At 39.7% G+C, this 20,830-nt stretch overlaps 1 long non-coding RNA gene across 1 annotated transcript in view; it reads right to left on the reverse strand.

Annotated features, from left to right (window-relative positions):
• Positions 1–942: 942 nt before the first annotated feature.
• LOC116597197 overlaps positions 943–20,830 on the reverse strand; it is a 52,346-nt gene continuing 32,458 nt past the window's right edge. Inside the window, exon 3 of the long non-coding RNA XR_004288492.1 lies at positions 943–1,072. This is a non-coding gene — a long non-coding RNA (uncharacterized LOC116597197). The remainder of the gene's footprint in view (positions 1,073–20,830) is intronic.

Genomic DNA, 20,830 nt, shown 5'->3' on the forward strand with positions numbered 1-20,830 from the left:
GGGACCATAGGGTCCAACGTTTTCATTTAGAAAATAAGGAGACCAAGACCAAGAATGGGAAAAACGAACTCCGGGCAGCTCTGGTAATCCTACAGAGTCAAGTCGAGAGATGAGCTGGGGATTCCCAGGCCTGTGTGCTTATCAGTAATGCACAAGAGGTCTGAAAGCTCATGCAGTCTCAGCTCTGTGTTCAGATCCTGCCTGAGTCCAGTGTCCACATCATCCTCCTGCTTTCTCCCCTAACTGGAAAATGCATGCACATACAAGAAGTACCTAGGATGACGGAGGAAAAAAAATCAGAATTTCTTCTTTAAATCTAATGAGGCATCTACCTAGGTAGACTTTTAATCTCATTATGAAGCTATGACTAGTTGTGACGGAAGTTTATTTTAATGTAGTTATTATAACAGAGGAATATTCTGGTGTGATGAGATCACCTTAATTCACTGTAAAACATCTGTGCGTGGTGCATTGTCTGATGCTCTTGAGTGCGAATATCACTTCTCAAGGTAGAATCCTCAGCATCTCAATTTTCTGTCTGGCTTTTAAATTGTGTCTAATTAAAGGATTTCACATTCCTTCACAATATTGCCTCCTCAGGCAGAAATAAAACGACAGAAACACATTTTGTGTTTTTTCTTATGAAAGACATTCTATTAATATTTGGGTGGTTTATTTTGCCTGAAGTGTGTTAATTACATTAATTAGCCTTACTTCAAGAACAGTAACTAGGAGTTGGTGGAATGAATCTGAGTTAGAGCACTGTCATTCCAAAACTTCCCTTCCTTTTCCCTTCCTCCCAACCTACCCTGCTTTCCCACTATAAAAACACCAGGATATTGGAAAGTGCTACTCACTTGGAATTGCTATCATGCATGGTATTTTTGAGATGAAAGCACAGACACTACAAGAATAATATTCAATAATTTTATTGATCTCATAAAGAATGATGAAGCTCACAGAATGGGAGCTCCTCGGGAATCAAGGACACATAACACAGGATTCTAACCTTAATGAGCAAGGCCACATTGTTCTCTTGTTTTTCCTCATGTGTATTCTCTGGGTCACCTACCTGGAAAAGAGAAGGAAAAATAACACTCTGTGGTGGGCGCACCAAGCAGGCGGGGGACAGTGAGCTTTCAACCACCTTTATTGAAGCAGAAAATACCATAGGCTAAACTCCCTCCCCAGATGTCACTATTCTGCGGAATCTAAAAAGGACCACATATTTTTTTCTTGTACCCTGGCTGCTGATGGAAAACATTACAAAATCCTGAAAGAATAAAGAACTTGCCGATGTAAACTCTGTCACTGTTTCCGCCGCAGCCATGCCCTGTGGACTCTGACAAGGGTCACCTCCTATTAAAGCAGGCAAGGAAAAACAATCGTGATGCCAGGTCTCTATTCAAACTTTGCAAAGGTCATTGCCCTCATTCCGGCTCTCAATGAAATGCAGAGATTGTATTTTACCCTCTTGCAGATTCTGCAAGAAACTGTCTGCCAGGAAGGTGCTTCTCAGCCTTCAACGTACACACTAAATCATTTGAGGATCCTGCTTAAAAATTCTGATTCGGTAGGTTTTGGGGGGTGGACCTGAAATTCTGTATCTCTACCAAGGTCCCAAAGAGCTGATGCTGTTAGTGCCTAGACCATACCGTCAGCAGCAAGGATCTAGGACAGTGGCTCTTAAGATGTGTTGATCATCACCATCAGGAGGAAATCTATTTTATGTTATACATTATATTTACACATTTTATGCCATAACTTTATATCCATGCATGTAACATTTGTGTGAAAATGGATCTAAATGAATGTAAAATGGAAACAACAGCTTCATAGAACAATTCTTACCTTTACCAGCTGTGACATTTTCTTGTTTTCTCTTTTTAAAGATTTTATTTATTTGTTTGTCAGAGAGACAGAGAGAAAACACAAGCAGGAAGAGGGGCAGAGGGAGAAGCAGACTCCCCGCCCAGTAGGAAGCCAGATGCGGTGCCCGATCTCAGCACCCTGGGATCATGACCTGAGCCAAAGGCAGACGCTTAACTACTGAGCCACCCAGGCATCCCGAGCTGTGACATTTTCAAAACAAATTTTTCTTCTGTAATTATTTTGATTTAGTTGGTAGTTACCCAAGTTTACACAATATGATAAAATTGCAGAGATCTATACACATATACACTCAAGGAAGTTCACGTACTGCAAAATCTGTAATGTAATGCGATCTGAGTAACTCTGAGAATTGTGCCGAGGTCGAGTCCCTGGTTTAGACATCCTACTATAGTCCCACAAGATGGAAAGCAAAGGGTCCATAGGGCCTCTCTGTGCATTTCTTTGCAACTTCCTGTGAATCTATACTAATTTCAAAATTAAAAGTAACAGATAGTAAGTGGCTAGGAACCGGCAAAACAGGTTTCAAGACCACTTATGCATTGAGAGTCAGTTTGGAAAACTCTCCTCTGGAATATCATAAACAGCGATGGGTTGTTTCACCACACAGTTGCTGTTAAGTGGGTGAGGCAAAGAGGAGTCTTGGGGTGGGACGTGATGGTGGCAGTGGCGGGAGCGGAATGTGAGGAGGAAGGGAGGAGCCTGGGAGGAGGTTTTCTAAGGGCTGCTGGGTGGAGGGGGTCATAGATAATGCATCCCAGAGTTAGGGTGGTAGCCCACATGTGCAGGGAAAATAAGAAACACCAGCATCTACTGGCGGTCAAAATTTGTCTCCTGATATTTCCGCTTTTCAGAGTAGAGCCCATCTAACAGAATTTTGTTTTTGTTTTCATTTGAATGTGTTTTTTAAAATCTGTGGTAATGCAGTGTAAACACAGAGCCCAAGAGGATTTGAAGATATTTGGAAGAGAAACTCTAAGGGGTCTTCAGAGAGTCAGGAGTGGGAAATACTTAAAAGGCAAGCCTGGGGGAGGGGTCGTCAGCATGCGGGGAGCAGCCATGATTATTAGCCCCGGATTCAGACCTAGGGAATAGAGAGGCAATTTTATGTATTGAACTCGTTAGGCGTTATAGTAGAGCAATGCTATCCTGCAAACCACAAAACTGTGTTGTCTCATTTTTCTCAAGATAACACAAATCACAAGAAAAATAGAGAAGAAAAAGCACATTCCTTGGCCAGAAGCTTATGAATGTGGAATGGGTGAGGAGTGATCTTAATTTAATTAACTACTATTTTAATGTCACCAAATGCTGAAAATATGAATCATACAACGGTTTTCAACGTAATACCTAACTGATGTAGCTAAATGGAAGAATGAACTTAGACCATTTTTGCAAGGCTTCCTTTCTTCATTCACTTCTTTTTTGCTTAGATGCAAGTTTGTTTTCTAACTAGATAACTCTGAAGCATTATTTTGCTCTTGTAATCCAATTGCGGGTAAATCAGAGAGATCTGCAAAGTCTAATTTCGAAGAGAAGAAGGTTTTCTCTGTACGGTATAATAATTCATTTCAATTAGCATGATGAAACAAACTGCAGAGCCATTTTTCACTGAAAATGTTGTGGTGGAGTTCGGGGAAATATTAAAGACATTTCTAGAAGCACAAACAAGCTTACACATGCACTTAGTTGCCCTAAGGAAGAAGAGAAGATTACAAATTATCTCATCACACAGATAAGAATGCTCTGTCCTCTTCAACACTTTAGGTGAAACAGAATCATATGTGGTTTATTTATAGTCATTCAACGTGTGATCCCAGGACATGTCCCATAAAAATATCCCTTTTACTCACATTATTCTTCTTTTAATGCACTTATCTATGGAGAAGATAAAATAGTGTCTATTATGGGTTTTAATAAAAAATATGATAGATAAAAAAATATCCACAAGAACAGATATTGCTTCCAGGAACTGAATGATATTGAATAAAACTGATATAATTAAGGGTTACCGAGAAATTTCTGATATAAGCTTAAGGGGATTTCAAATTTTGTAAATAAGAAATATAGAAAAATCAGTGTATTAAAGACAAGCTTGTTGTATATGTGAACGTGCAAGTTTGTGAAGGCTGAATGTGTATTGCCAAATGACTTGTAACAAACTAAAGAATGAAGTAGTAGGAAGCTGAGAAGAGCTGTAAAACTAATTGGGGTCCAATATGTTTTGGGCTGCATTTAATTTTCCTGAGGGGAAGAGAGGTCAGGAATGGAATGAAGTCAATGAGAACAGGAATAAGACTCACAGGAAAAAGTAAAAAAGCAAAATGGCCAACATTGAAAGGTCAGTGAATATCCTAGAGACAGGAAATGAACTTTAAACAAAATAGAAGGTAGTATTTCTATCTCTGTTTGAGAGTTGTTAAAATTGCTATTTAAAGAGGCAACTTCAATCGCCAGGTGTTGCTTGCGTAGAACCTACTTTGGGTATCTATTTAACTTATTAGAAATATCAAGAACATAGATATTTTGCACTGGACAATAAAATAAATATTTAAATGCACAGCAAAATTCTTGCTATTTACCAAGACTTACTTCCTATTTTACTGTAATATGTTTTCTTGGAAGAAAAAGAAAAAAAAACAATTTTTGAATCATCTTTCCTAAGAAGTCTTCATTATGCTAATGACTATTAGAATCTAAAAGTCTGCCCATAGTGTGAAATCAAATAAGGTAAATTTCCTCTTTTGTTAGAAAGCTACTGCTAGTCAAAACCCTTTGGGGTTGATATTTGACATGCTGCATTTTACAAAGGGAAAACAGGATTGCAAGTTTGGTTGATAGTCTTTTGCCTCTACTCTCTTAAGTGCTAGCAATGACAGAATAATGCAAATTCTGAATTAGCATCCAAATGCTTTCCAAAGTAAAACTAAAGCAAATAATTGCTACTTCGAATTGCCACATCTAAGGGCATCTTTTGATTCTACAAAGCCTGAGTTTTAAAAAATAAGTGTTCATGGTTCTATTGAAGGCTAATAATCATTCAAATTAACAATTGTCAGGAGGGTTGTTTTCCTTAAGGAGGCATTCATAATTGGGCTGTCATGGTGCCCTCGTCTTCTCGTCTTCTGCCTTCCTGCTTGATGCTGTGGGATTCTGGGAAAAAGACCATATGATGCAGCAAGATGATGCTGGGGTAACAGACAGTATAAACAGGCTTGTAAAACTCAAACAGGTCGCCAACAAACCGGTGTTGTGCCTAGAGCTTCCAGTAACACTCGCGTTCTCTTTTCTCCCCCAAGCATTCTGTTAAGCTTTTCCTCATATATCACTATTGCATGTAAATATTTGGACTGGCCCTTCCTGGCACTATACACCTATGTTATGCTTTTAAAACTGTGACTCGTCCTCTTCCACCCACTTGTGGGAAAGACTGTTTTGCCTACATTTTTTTTCCCCAGTCACACGTATTCTGAATTTTTTTGGCATTGCCGCACGACAGTTTGCTCTAATTTGGCTCTGCAATGGAGTGTTACCAAGGCTTTCTTCCCCCTCCCTCTAAGCAGAGGAATGAGTTGGAGTGTGTGCTATACTTTGCTGTCTTGGCAAGAGCAGAGGAGGGTCAGAAAGGAACCAGGATGTTCTTTACCCAGTGCTCCTGGCCCCACTTCCAGAAGCTAAGGAGGAAGTTGGAATAGGCTACGACTTCGATGGGATACCGGCCCTGACGGCATTTGTTAGAAAGACCTGTACCCCAAACTCTCCATAATTGCTTAAGAGCGGCAATTTGATTGTTGAGGGGACAAAGAGACTTGCCTTTGAGTTGTATTTGTTCCACACGTGCTTTTTTTCTACTTTGATTGTAAGTTTATCTGGAAGAATGATGGAGTTTGTTGGGAAGGGGAATTAAAGACCCAGAGATCGCCCCTCTCCACCCCACCACTGTGAAATCGAGAGTCTCCCTATCCCAAATTTGGCCCACACAAAATTTCATGTGTTTATAAGGTGCTTGAACTTATGAAAGTGCAATGAAAGTTTGCAAACTAGATATATTTTTCCTCTTTGGTCCTTTGTTAAGCACATGAATGGCAAACAGAAAGAACTTATCTGAAAAATCAGCAGGGTAGCACTAGCTGGAATGTAATTTTACAAAACCTGGCCATCTTTCAACAAGAGTGGGTGGATTTTTAGCGCTACAAATGTTTGTGTATTATGAAGTATTTGCCATGGTGACAAAGCTGGGAGAAACATCCCATTAGCCACAGACGGGCTACAGATTGTTCTGATTATCCATGTCCAAAATTCAGTCTGGCTACGGCTTTGTGTTATTTTCAGTGTTTATAAGTGCTCCATTTTTTTTTTTTTCAACATACTAACCTACAAGCAAGCAAGTATGGATGTAGGTAGCTATTTAACTTAAAATTGCCTTTGAACATGTTCTTAGGGCTTATTCACATAACCTATGTGTAGATCATGTGTGTGTCATCATTACATTTACAGCAGATATGTTGATAGTGTTAAAAATAACAATCTTTGAAAGAATGACAGACTTGTGAAAAGTATCCTGGAGCACTTATTAAAAATAAAAAGGGTCATAGAGAGAGAGTTCGAATAAGGAGCAGTAAAATGTCTGCACTAATTTATTTGCAGGTATTTCTGACTATTGATTTCAGTTGTAAAAGTTAGAGCTTCTATTTTTAAAAGTGACTTTTATCTCAAGTACATGGGGAGAAATGTGAATTATAAATAGCCACCAAAAAATATGCCACTGAATGTAAAGAATCCACATGTTCCCTCTTCCAAACATTTCTCTGCTAAGAAAAACATGAGAAAAATTTTAATGACTCTTTTTGCCCCTGTTTTGGGGGAGAAAATTTATAAGAAAATGGTGTTTTTATGTAGTGGAATGAATTGTCAATGCAATAAAACCTAGCATCAGACAGAACTGCTTTGAAGTCACCCATGACTGTGCAAGATAGAAAAGATAGAAGGCAGGCAGAATAAGGGGGAAAGAGGCAAGAGAAAAAAAGAAAGAGAGAGAGAGAGAGAGAGAGAGAGAAAGAAAAGAAGGAAGGAAGGAAGGAAGGAAGGAAGGAGGAGGGAGGGAGGAAGAAAAGAAAAGGAAAAAAAAGAGGAAAGGGGGCGTAGCTCTTAAGGTCATATAAAGGTTCAGGGGAAAATGTCACAGAAAATTAATCCTTATCATCTGAGCAGCGTTGCTGCTAAGTTGACCCACAGTGGAAGCAGGAACAGTCTGGAAATTTAGTGAAAAGACGACACAATTAATTCTGCACCTGCTCCATCTCTCAAACTTCTTTCGCTTTTTTGTGTGACTTTTAGTAGAGGTGCTACTGATGTTCCTTTCTCACATAAACAAGGGAAAAAAAATCTAATTTGCTTATTTATCACTCAGTCTTCTCAGGCAGGTAATAGGACAGATTATTTCACTAGACAGGACTGAGGAGAGACATTTTAATGAGGAAATAAAATGCCTATCACAGGTATTTTGAGCAAATAAAGTTTTGCTGACTCCTTCCAAAAATTGTGCTTTCCCAATTCGTTTTGAAAAGCACTAATTCGAGTGCACATCTGTGCAAACTGAGCAGTTGTTTCAATAAGATATAGTCAGATTTTCATATTCTCTAAATATGCTTGTGTTCAAAAGTAGATCTACCAATACATTATATGATTTTAGAAGAGGCAAATTAAAGAAACTTAGTTTTATAAAGACAGAGGATTCTGAAGATTTATTTCCAGACTATGGAAAGGGTCTGTAGTAAATGTTTCTAATAATCCTATTTCTAAGCTTAGCCTGTGTTTTGAGGTCTAATACCAGTTATGTTTCTTCTTGCCAACAAACTAGTTAGTTAAGGTTGGGACTATCCATTCAAGATTTCGGCACATAAAGCATCCCAGTTTCCTAACTTCACTAAACAATTTCAGCGACAGAGCAGAGAATAAGAGTGGGTCATGGGCATCGGGGCAGTACTTTACTTAATACTTGGCCACCATCATTGATTTCTAGCTTACATTTGCTTTGGAGTTCACATTTGGCACTTTCCAAAAGACAGTCTGGACCACTGCCTTCTCAGCTTGAGCTGAGATGTTCACTGGGGCTTTCTCTATCATATTTTGCTCATGACTAAGTAAAACTAGACTGACATAAAAGGCTAAATTCCTGACACATCTCTTCTAATGGCAAATTTTCATATTTAAAGAATTCCTGGCACATATTTGTGTTTCAATGGAGCCCTACACATCTGTTACTTATTTTGGTGCAGCCTCTATCACATATGCAAAAGTCTTTTGCAGATAAATTACTGCATTTCAATCTGAAATTACATAAAAAGGATTTCATTCTTTAGAAGAAAGTTCTTTACACAGTTATCACAAAAGGATCATAAGGGTTCCCCACAAAAGAAATAGGCATCACACTGTGTGTGCAGAAATGTGTGATCAGTTACTGGAGTCACTGCTCTAATAATAGTATGCATGCATTCTTTATTAGAGGGCACGCATGCAGAGCTACATCCACTGTGGGTATAGACAGACAAGTGCATCCTGTTTGCCGTAAAACTGGAGGCCTAGGATTTCTATAGGTTTCTATTTGGAAAATGCATCGCATACCCACTTCATCCCACAACTTCCCTCCCAAGGCCCAGTGAGCATCAGCAGAAAGACACTTGCAAAAACTCTTCCTCTACATCTATATCCCCTGCACACCATCTCCTCTGCCCCTCCCTCCCACCTGGCAAGCAGACCACTATGCACATAGCTTTTCAAATCAAAGGGAAATTTTAAAACCCTGAACCAAATAGTCCAAGGGGACGGCTTCCATCCCTTCTCTCTACTCAGGTGGGAAGAGAACAACTTACCTGATTGGTATAACTGGATACGAGGCCGTATTCCTTACTAGAGATCCAGTCCCTTTGAAGCTTTCTGGACCTGACTGCCCACAAGCAACCCACTTTCGCATTTTTGCTTCCTGTGTCCTTATCTGCACTAACCAGAGCAGCCTCTCCGCCTGCCACCAGACAAGGTCAGTTCAGGGGGAGGTAAAGCCTATTGGCCTCAGGTTTGAGTCACGTTCTCCAATCCATTAGTGACAAAGAAAGCCAATTTTTGCTTCCTATCTGACCTCTTGTATTTACTCCTCTCCCTCAAATTCAGGGAGAAGAGGTAAGTGATCCAGGGTACTTGCAAATACCAAGTGCCCTTTACAGCGAGTATCTTACTGTTCTAATGTTTGCTTGGCTATATACCTTCTTGCTAGACTATAAGCAACCTGACAGCAACACCTATATAGTTTTTTCATCTTTGTAAGCCCTGGACTAACACAGAGCACAAGATTCAATTAATGTTGCTTGCATCCATCAATCAATGGCACTAGCACCTAATAAAATAGTAATGAAATGATAACCTAGTTTTAAAAGACTTCACTCAAGCAATTACATCAGCTGTATTAATCATCATCTAAGGGAAAGTGCTATGTTGTTTGAATGATTTAATCTAATGAATATTAGAAGTCCTGAAGTGTGAGGGTTAACCCCCTTTCCCAATACCCCACCCCTCACTCCCCAATTCTTTTCTACCACATAACACTATTTATAGAATCCCTCACTTTTCAAATAGCCGTCATGGAGATTGAGTAAATAATACAGTATTGAATATGTAAATATCTCCAGGAATCTCCAGTCTTTCCCTGAAGAATAACTCGTTGTTAGTTCCCTGAAGTATTTCAAGGACACAAGCACTGAGCCGGGAGCTTACTTTCCTGCTTCTGACTTCACAAAAAGAAGGGAGGTCCCAGGAGCAAGGTGGCATGGACCCCTGAAAGCCTTCACAATCCTCATGGTATTTCCTGGAGTTATACATACAAGCTTGAAAATATTCTTGACACAAAATTTGAGTCATGCTAAACACCTTTCCCATAAACATATGTGGTTTTATGTATGGGTTAATTCAAGCAAGTTGTTGTTCTTAGTAATAAGCATTAAATAGTCATAACTGAACTAGAAAGCTTCATTTTAGAGTCACTCTAAGACAAACAGGAGAGTGGCCCACTTGAAAGGAACCAAACCAACAAGGATTATAATATCCAGAGAGAGGGTTAAGCAACTGTGAATGAACAACTGCTCTTTTTTGCTTTCACTATTTATGGATGAATCTCCATCTTCCATTTTATTGTTTTTGTGTTGTTCGGGGTGGTGGGGGCACAGAGTTTCTGACAACAGGTGGGCACAATCAAGTCCCTTCATCATTATGCATACCTGTGATGTTCATAGAATAAATCAGCAATTAATTTTTTTCTTGCCAAAGATACTACTAAATAAACCTTAAAACCCATTAGATGCCCCAATACTTTCTTTCTCTTGTGTATTCTGACCCATTAATTTGACTAAATCCACTCAACTAATCCACTAATCTACTTAACTAAATCAAATCTTTTCAATAACTTGTCTCTATTCCTCTTATTTATTAGAAGTGAGAATGGATTTAGTTATACAGCTTCCAGGCAGAAGAAAAGACTGAGGCAGTAGAGATGTTTACCTAAAGAATGCTTTAGGAAAAGGGGGGAAAGGCTGCCATCATGGAAGAGGTAAGAGAATAGGTTTTGGAGACTGAGGTAGGTGAATAAGAGAGGCTACGGACTGAGAGGAAGATGGGAGGCAGAGTCAGTGACAAGGCACAGGGAAGTCTGGGAGGGTGACCTGTTAGCAGGAAGGTTTGGGGTTGGCTGACACCGGAGCTCCAGGTAGAATGAGCTACAGACCGCTCATAGCTATAGCCAACATTCTCTTACGCTACCTCTGTACTGGTGTGAGCTAGAACTCCAACTGAGAGAGAATAAATAAGCCAGCTTCTTTGGTTTTCAAAACAAGATGTCCCTTTTGCTGCCTGATATTGAAAGTACAAGTATATGGATTCAATATAAAATACATCTACACTCTAGACACTTGTCAGAGAGCTTTACCCGGCCTACTTTGTGTAATTTTACTGTACTTTACTTCGAGTTCTTGTCAGCAGGAACTAGGATATAAATTATAAATAACGCAAACTTAAAAACAACAACAATAATAACACCAAACCCTCCTGCTCTAGGGTTGACAGCACGATTAGATATCCCTGGATCAAAAAAAAGTATTCCTTGTACTTTCTTTGCTCTGTTTAAGAAGGCAAGAAACTGTTGTATATTTTAGAAAGATTTTCATCCACACTCTTACCTTAAAATGTAAAAGCGTTGGCATGAAAAGGAGTTGACTCCAGTTATCTGGAAAACATGTTTACAAGGAACACTTCATTCCCCGGCAATGTCAACCAAATGATGTGTCATTACAAGAAGCAACGATGCATAACATGAAAGAGAGTTGGACCCACCACATTTCATCACCCTTCTGCTAGCATTCCAGAAGACCTTCTTGTTCTGCCTTCTTTACTGAATCAAATATCCAGCGCTACCCCAGGCAGTCAAATCGCTAACATTTTGATTTTTAAATCTCCATTGGAAATTAATGCATAGGTACATGACAACAGAAAAGGAAGCAATAATGTGAAAAGCCTAGGCACACCATGACATTTTCATTTTATATAAATGCACTTACATTTTAAAATAGACAGCAATGAGTCATCTGAAGAAAGATACTGTATCTTTGTATGATAGTGTTACTGAGCTTAATACTGTGTATCTTCTCATCCACCAGAGAAAGAAAGGGAGAACACCGGGTTGCTTTTCTTTTTCTTTTTAAGATTTTATTTATTTATTTAACAGAGGGAGATCACAGGTAGGCAGAGAGGCAGGCAGAGAGAGAGGAAGAAGCAGGCTCCCTGCTGAGGAGAGAGCCCGATCTGGGACTCGATCCCAGGACCCTGAGATCATGACCTGAGCTGAAGGCAGAGGCTTAACCCACTGAGCCACCCAGGCGCCCCTACTGGGTTGCTTTTCATTGACCTCTCAGGCATTTTTCAAGACGACGGCCACATCATGCAAATATTTAATCAGTCCCTGAAAATTGTTAGCAAGAGGCAGTTCAAGGCAGCCTTCTTCATTTATTACCGGCATTGCTATAACGGTACTCACGAAATACAGAGGGGCACACCAGTCTCCTGTCCTTCAGCCACACTACTGGGAATTCTCATTCCATCAACGGAATGTGTCTGCCAAAATCAAGATGTAAGGTCTTACAGATCATTTCATTTGAGAAAACATAAAAAAGGACTAAATAATGGGTGAAAAAAAAAACCTTGATTTTTTTTTTAGATTGATCTAAAATGGTCCCATTTCCGGGGAAGACAATTGTTATTTAATTTTTAAAGATTTTATTTATTTATTTATCTGACAGAGCACAAGCAGGGGAAGCAGCAGGCAGAGAGAGAGGGAGAAGCAGGCTCCCTGCTGAACAGGGAACCCAACCCTGGATCATGACCTGAGCTGAAGGCAAATGCTTATCTGACTAAGCCACCCAGGTGCCTCTTGGGAAGAAAATTTTTAAAGTCATGGTTTATGAATTATAATTTTAGGAAAAAATTTTAATCTGAATTCCAGCAAAATCAACACTGATGGAATTCAGAATTTGCAAGAGAATGAAACAAGTCTCAAAGATAATCAATTATGTTTAAAGAGCAAATGCTAAGAGATAAATTATCATGTGTTTGGTTGTATAGGGAGAGGATTTGTGTCAGCAAGTCAAATAAAAGGGAGACTAGGGACCAAATGTTCAGGGAGAAACATGGCCATGGCATCCAAGCCAGCTGGTCAGCAGGTCAGGAGTGGTCTACAGGACTGACTGCCTAAAGTCACCAGAAATTAAGGGCCTCAAGTGACTAATTGGGAAGTCAACCAGCCTGGGTTAGTCCCCAGCTAAGGAGAATAGTCCTTGGTCTTTCCATTTAAAATAGACTCTAGGAAGGGCCAAAGGTAACTTACAAAGGACTTCTGCTTCCCCTCGGCTGTAAACATCCCCTTTGTCATGAGAATATAACAAAGTTCCCTATCATCACCAGGTCAATATTTTTCCTGGACTTTTCAGGATACCTTCTCCAAATGACCACGGAAACCATGAGGGTACTTCAAATAAATCTAGGGTTTCAGGTCCCAAATCCCAAGACCCCTCCTTATCATGGCTGTCTTACAGGTTTAGAAAAACTTTGGGCAACCTTGGAACATGGGGAAAATGGGGGGAGGGCAAGGCTATGTAAAAAATAGGATTTTGTAATCTGGGGAGCTCCACTGACCATGAACTCATAAATTCAGACATGTCACTTAGGAATAAGGAGAACATACAAACTGGTCTGCCCACTGCCAATTTGTAGCTACTATCTCAGAATAATTGTAAATACTGCCTCATTACTCCTAAACATCCCAGTTTGGGAACATTATGAGAGACCCCATTAAGAAAAATCACCTTCTGACAAAAAAAAAAAAAAAAAAAAAAAAAATCGTTTGTGTGTTGAAACTAAATGTAGCTAGCTAAAATAGGTTCTGTTCAGTAAAGAATCAGCCCTCATAAATCGGTAATGAAAGGTAGAGTATGAGAGAAATGTTGACCCTTTGAAAAGTTCTATCTTAATTTCTTCCTCTTTGTGTGGGCAGTGGTGGTGGGGGGAGATGTGTGTGTGTGTGTGTGTGTGTGTGTGTGTGTGATTAATGCTTCTTAAAAGATCTTAGTGCCCTATTAGTAAAGATTTCACACAAAGCAGCATTACTGCAACTTACTCGTTTGAAAAGTTCCCAAGCAAAGAGGTTGTCAGGAAAATGGCGGAACGGGGTAAGTTTCTGAATGGCTGTCAGACCTAGCTCCTGTCCCATGAAGCAGATAGAACTTCTCTGTGTGGGACAGAACATACTCACATATATATCCACCCACACATATATCCCGGCACAATGAGAAAGTAAACATTTGTGTTTTTGTCCTTTAATTGAGGGAGTGGCAGTAGGCGTGGTGGAATATCAGAAAATTGTGGCAAGGGAGAGAAACTTTAATGGCATTAAATTCCTCACAAAGAATGTCGCACTTTGCCCTGGAGAGTGGGCTAAGAGGACTGTGCTGCCAGATCAACATGGGATTGAAGAGCCCCTAGTGGGGCTTTCGGAGCCCCCAGCAAAACGGGGATGCTGATCCTTGAAGCAGAGACGTGACATGGAGAGCCTCTGCCTGTTTCAGAGTCTCGCTGGGATCTCTTTAACATCCTCTGGTCATTCTGTAAATCAAAACTAGCATGGAAACCACTTCAAAATACCCCATTTTATTTCTCCTTTTTGTCTGTTGCTGAGAAATGCATGAAAACCTTAGGAACGATAACATGAGAGGGCCTAAAATGATGGTGATTTTGTTCCTCTTCATTCAAGAGGTAGGAGTGAGCCCAGGAAAGGGTAACAGGAGAGTGGGAAGTGGGAGGCCTCATTTCTTTCCTTGTAATGGCTGCAGCCTAAGTTGCCTTTTATCCACTTAGGCCCACACCACAAGTTCACTCTGGAAATCTCTTCAGCTTGGCTACGTGCAGATGTAATCGGACCTGTTCTGGGCAGTCCTAATTGCAAACACATTTCTCCCCTTCCGTGGCCATTCCGAAGCAAGCAATGGTCACAGCCTTGCCAGGGTTTTCTGGCATCTTTTTCCTTCTTTGTTTCCAAATCTACATTTTTCTATGAGAAAAGATGCACAAGAGATTGTAAACAGGATAATTATATGGCAATATGATTTCTAATGCAGGCTTTCCTTGTGGATTATTTCAAATGTGTAGGGGTTTGTTTTGGTGTGTTTTTTTTCCACTCTGCCTGTGAGTCAGAGAGATAAAATGTTGTTTTGAAAGCACGAGTATACGGATCCACTAGAAACCTCCTACAATGTTGCTTAAAACATTTCACGAAAGATTACTGAAAGAAAGAGCAAAGAAGAGTGAGAAGGGAGTACAGAGGTGGTCCCAGGCATTTAGCCCAAGTCATTGTGGACACAGGGTCTGCCCCGTGTGTCCTCTTTTCTCCAGAACATTGTGGAGAAAGAAGAAAAAATATATGCACAAAGAGCTGCAAGTTTAAATATGACGAAGTTACAAAGTGATCCTGTCTGAGATGACAATGACAATGTTTTGGTTGGGGAAAGGGATGAGTATGAGTCTTTGGAAGGATGCGTCCTCCTGTCCTTTCCCTATGTCTTCACTAAACTTTCCACTGTGGTTGGTCAAGTCAGATGCTTGGGACCCACAGATGGATGGGGTAGTGTCAAACACCTGCCCACCCTTCAAGCTGGCACACACAGACACAGCACATTTATTTATTGTGGCACAGAGCGGCAGTTTAAGCTAAAGAGCACTTAGGATCCCCTCCCCTTCCCGGGCTATGTGGCACAAGTACAGGCTGCAGGGGCATGTGGACTTCCGGTGGAACTGGTGTCCCTCGAGCTCTACCCCAAAGAAAGCCCCAAGACGTACTGTCTGCTTTTTCACCGATGATCGGCCTTCTATGCCACGCACCATGCCTAGCATATATTAGACGCTCAATAAGTTTTGTTGAAAAAAAATTGTTAGTCTGCCGCCAGAAGATTGAGCTGCTTGATAATCAAAGGACCTCCAAAAAAACAGACTATTGATTCATTCCTTCAGCGGCTAGGGACACAGGGATAAAGGAAGTACCGTCCTGCTCCGGGAAGCTACGGTTTAATGAGAAAAACACATGTACCAGAGTCAAGTGAATAGAGCAGACGGATCTCATGGCGAGAAATCAGAAAAAATTTCACATAGAGAGGATCTTGGCCAAGAAGACTGCATTCTCTAGCCCCAAATATCAAAGAAAATAATGCCAACATCTAATCTCCGCCATTTCCTTCCTTCTCAGGAAGAAGGAAAACTTGACACATCAGAGAGGAAGGATTATTCTGGATATATTGGAATCTGTTCTAGTTGTGAATACTAGAAATGACATAATCTCCCTATACACCTCATTCAAATGTAACAGGTTCTTTTTTTTTTTTTTTTTTTTTTTTTTTTTTAAGAAATCTTCCTTCAGATATTGTGGGGTAGTCACATGCTGAAGAGTCAGGTAATCCTAGGCTGATGCTTATTAGTCAAGTGACCTTAAGAATATTATTTATTGTATGTGATAGTCCCTTAACCATAAAATGGGGATAGCATATGTCAAGTGGTCCATAAATGTCATCCCCTCTCTTGCTGTCCCACACTTTAAGGTACACTTGGCATGTTCAGGTTTTTGTAAATAATCTATTTAACCATTAGAATGGTTGGTAACCTTCATGTGTGAGCAAATGCAGTGAAGATTCTTAGACAGCTCATAGTTTGCCTCTTACTCTTCTCAAATGTAAATAAGAGCAGCTCTATTTCTTTTTCAAGAGCTTCTTGAGGGAAGCACGGAGTGAGACTAAAAAATATCAACCTGGAACATCAATGTTTACCATTCTTTAAATGAGGAAAATCTTAATACTATCCATAACCACATCAATAAGTATTAACTGATAATATTTATTTTTGGAACCAGCAATATTCTTTAGGCACTTCACTGATAACATTAGTAAGGCAAATGAAATCTTTCATGGGTTATTTTAAAAATTAAATGTATTTAATACATTTATTTTTTTCACAACTCCTAATTGTATCTTCATTAAAAAAGTTCTTGACTACTATGTGTAATTTCACTCTAGGAGCGATTAAAAATTTTCTGAAGAGTTTCAGGAAAGTATATTTGAGGGAAACACTTGAAAGATATTCAGCAATCTGAATATCTAGAGGCAATAAGAAAACTCAAATCAATGACATTTGAGTTGATTCCCATGACACATTTACAGCAAGTCTGTTGACTTTACTTCAACTTTTCTTCCTAGAAAATTTTTCTCACAGCAGCTAAGTAACAAATTTCTTTTCTTAGTCTTCTGGGTATCATATTAATTACCGACAATATCTCCCCACCCAAAAAAACAATGAAACAGAGTAGGAAGAGAAAGAAGAGTCTTCTGTAATTAGACTCTAGCTAATATATTAGCTAACCAGCTTGGCAATGACTAATTTTAGCTAATTCTAAATTACCCATCCACAGATAATTCATAAGGTAAAAATTTATAGACCATTTATTGTGTGACATCTGCTTTAGTAGGTACTGAAAAACAAAAACAAGTAAGACTATAACCTCCCTGAAGACATTTTTTTTTTCACTACTGTATCTATCCTCAGCAACTAGGACAGTATCTAGCATGTTGTTGAGTCTCAATAAATGTTTTTAAGTTGATAGGTGAATTCAAGAAATGACAAAGTTCCAAGTTATCACTGTCTAGGTGGGGAAATGGACATGTGGATCACTAATTTAATACTGTACTGTTCATGGTAGTTTCTTCCCACCCACTTTTCAAGATCTCCGAACTTCCTTTCAGCCACTGTGCAAAATCTTTTTTTAATTAGAGAGTGAAATGGGAAAACATTTAAAGTAAAAGAGGTTTGGTTTTAATTTTCTGTTCCACTACTAGCTGTGTGACTTCAGACAAATTATTTGCCAATTTTATGTTTGATCTTTGATTTATCAAATGGAGATAATGGTACTTGTATATAGGTCAGTCTAGAAAAATAAGTGACAGTGTATAAAACCCAGGGTTTGTCAAACAGTCATTACTTAAGTAACTATGAATCTCCCAAACAGATCCCTCTTTTTCTTCCCCTCTAGTTTTCTCTCCCAGACTGTATTAGCCTGTCCTCAGGACCACGGTCTTCCCAATCACTCTAGACCAGAGGTTCCCAAACATGGCTGACTTCAGAATCACTGGGACCAGTGATTAGAATCTCTTGAGCGTGTCTTAAAATCCCACAGGGAGCTCGTGCTCATCCTCTCATTCCAGCTGATTCTGATCAGCTGTTTGGGAGTCACTGTTCTCCATCAATACAACGTTCCTTAGAGCTGTGGCTCTCAAACTAGAATGTGCACCAGAATCCCCTAGGTCGACTGCTGGGTCTCACCCCCAAAGTTTCTAATTCAGGAGGTTTAGAGTGGAGCCAAAGAATTTGCATTTCTAACAAGTCCCCAGGGAATACTGGTGCTTTTGATTCAGGGACCACATTCTGAGGTCTTGTTTAAAGGTCTTGCTAGCCAAAGTATGATCTCCTGGCAGCCATGTCAGCATCACTGGGGAGCACCTTAAAAATTCAGACTCTCACACCTCACCTCACCTTTACCTTAAAGTCTGAGAAGCACAGATTTACAGACAAGCTTTATAAAGGGACCTTTTAAAAATGCTGGTTCCTGGGCTCCATACATTATGATATAGCCCCAGAATCTACATTTTATTTATTTTTTAAAAGATTTTATTTATTTATTTGAGTGAGAGAGAGCATGAGAGGGGAGAAGGCCAAAGGGAGAAGCAGACTCCCCATAGAGCTGGGAGCCCAATGCAGGACTCAATCCCTGGACTCCAGGATCATGACCTGAGAAGAAGGCAGGTGCTTAGCCAACTGAGCCACCCAGGTGCCCAGAATCTACATTTTAATAAACTCCTCCATGTCACCTGGATTCATGCAATTCTTGAAACACAGCTAGAAAACACTGCCCAAGAGTTTTGTTGCAGCAGCTGATTAGCTGCAAAGTCAGTAATTGTACTCCCTACTGAGTATATAACATTGAACCTAGACTACCTTGCTAGGTGTCTTGCTGTAGCGAGAATCCTACCAACCAGGTAACCACATCCTACTTACTTTTTCCTATCAGCCAAGAAGATTGTGTATGCTTCCCAGCATTTGTCTCATTTTGAGACAGATGTCAAGTTCGAAGAAGAATGTCTGAAACCATTGCCTATACCCATCAGTCAATACTGTTGTGATTTTAAGTAACAGAAACCCTCTCTATCTAGCTATCTAGCATGCATGCTCACACACTCACCCACCCCATACACACAATGAAAAGATGAATTTTCTAGAAAGATAAAAGGTATCTAACAAAATCTGGATAGCTCCGTTGGTTAAATGTTCTACTCGGTTTCAGCTCAGGTCATGAAATTAAGTCCTGGGTTGGGCTCCACACTCAGCAGGAAGTCTGCTGGAGATTCTCTCCCTCTCCCTCTGCCTCTGCTCCTCCCCTCACAAATAAATAAATAAAATCTTTACAAAATACAACAGAAGGAAGTACAGTTGGGTCTCATCTTTGATGGTCCAGAATTGAGATCATTAATCTGTGGCAGATTGTATATTCCCCAAATGGCCACAGCAATATTTTATAGCCTATACGCTCTTCCTGAACTTTGTCACTCCTACACCAAGAGTTGGCATTTATTCCCCTTCTCTTGAAACTGTTCAGGCCTTTGCAACCACCTCTTCTGATAAGGGACCATGATGGAAGGGAACTACGTGGCTCTCTCAGAATGTGCCCCTATAATCTTAAGCCTCAATGCCAGAAGTCCAGCTGTCCAAAAGCTTCCATGTGCGAGAGACCACTTGGAAAGACCACATGGAGATAGAAAGAAATACCCTCAAAAGACCCATGTGCTCTAGTTCCTGTCCAGCTATTTGAATCTTCTTAGTCCAAGAATCAAATACGTGAGTAAGGAAGCCCTCAAATTGTTTCCCAGGATACTATCTGACTATAACAATGTAAGGGACTCCGAAGAGAATCACCCAGTTAAATCCAGAACCATGAGCAACATTAATAATTGATTGTTGTTGTTTTATACCCCTATCCAGCAATAGTAGCTGAACTAATCTCTCTGTTTATCTAAAGCATTGTGATTTTGCCCTTCTATTTCTCTCTGCACATCTTCTTTCTGTCTACAGACTAGGCTCATGCATTTGTTCATGCACATAGAACAATATGGTTATTCAGCTAGACTACAAGCCCTACAGAAGTACTTCTTAAGTTTTAATGTGCATAGGAATCACCTGGAAATTTTGTTATAAGATAGATTCAAATTCAGTAGTTCTATGGTGGTAGCTGAGATTTTGTATTTCTTTTTTTATTTACTTTATTTTTTAATAGGCTCCATACCCAATGTGGGACTTGAACTCATGACTCTGAGATCAAGGGTCACATGCTCTACTGACTAAGACAACCAGACGCCCTAAGAGCTCGTGTTTCTTAAAAGGTGATGGATGTTGCTGTGGCTGTGGACCACTAGATTAACTACCATTTGCTCATTCTCTTTTTTGTGCTCTCTCTCATCTCTCATTATCTTGAATAACTTAAAAACAAATTGTAGACATTGTGATAGTTTACCACTAGGTCCTTCAAAGTTAACTCTGCTAAGAAAAAGAGCATTCTTCCATGTAATCAGGATACTACTATATACACCAGAAACTTAATTTATATTTTAAAAAGACCTCATCTAAAATACAGTCCATATTTAAATATCCCCATTTGTCTCAAAAAATATCTTTCAAAGCAGTTTTCTTTTTCCATTTTGATCTAACATTCAGTCAAGGATTATGCATTTTTGCTACCCTATACTCTAAAATAGTTGCTTTATCTTTTCTTGAAATGTCTTTTATGAGATTGATATTCATGCAGGCCTTGCCTAATAAAATGTCCCATAATCTGGATTTGATTGTTTCTTCATGAATAGATTCAAGTTATCCATTTTAATGTACCAATTATGTACTTCATATTGGAACACATTGGAACACCTCAGGAGACTCATATCACTTTACCCCTTTCTCTGGTGATGCAAGGTTAGATCATGGTGTTGTCTCTTGCATTCCTTTTTTAAGTGCAAAGAAATTTTTTCAAGAGAGGTCCCACCTGCCTGGGTGGCTCAGTAAGTCACAGGGTAAAGCACCTGACTCTTAATCTCAGTTCAAGTCTTGACCTCATGGTCCTGAGTTCAAGCCCCACATTGGGCTCTTCTATGGGCGTGGAGTATATTTAAAAGAAAGAGAGGGAGAGAGGCCCCAGCTGACTTCCGCTCTCATCTCATCGACCAGAACAGGTCACATGGTCATCACTAATCCATTCATTGAGGAAGGAGAA

This window comes from Mustela erminea, chromosome 8 (genome assembly GCF_009829155.1).
Source record: "Mustela erminea isolate mMusErm1 chromosome 8, mMusErm1.Pri, whole genome shotgun sequence".
Taxonomy (NCBI): Eukaryota; Metazoa; Chordata; class Mammalia; order Carnivora; family Mustelidae; genus Mustela; species Mustela erminea.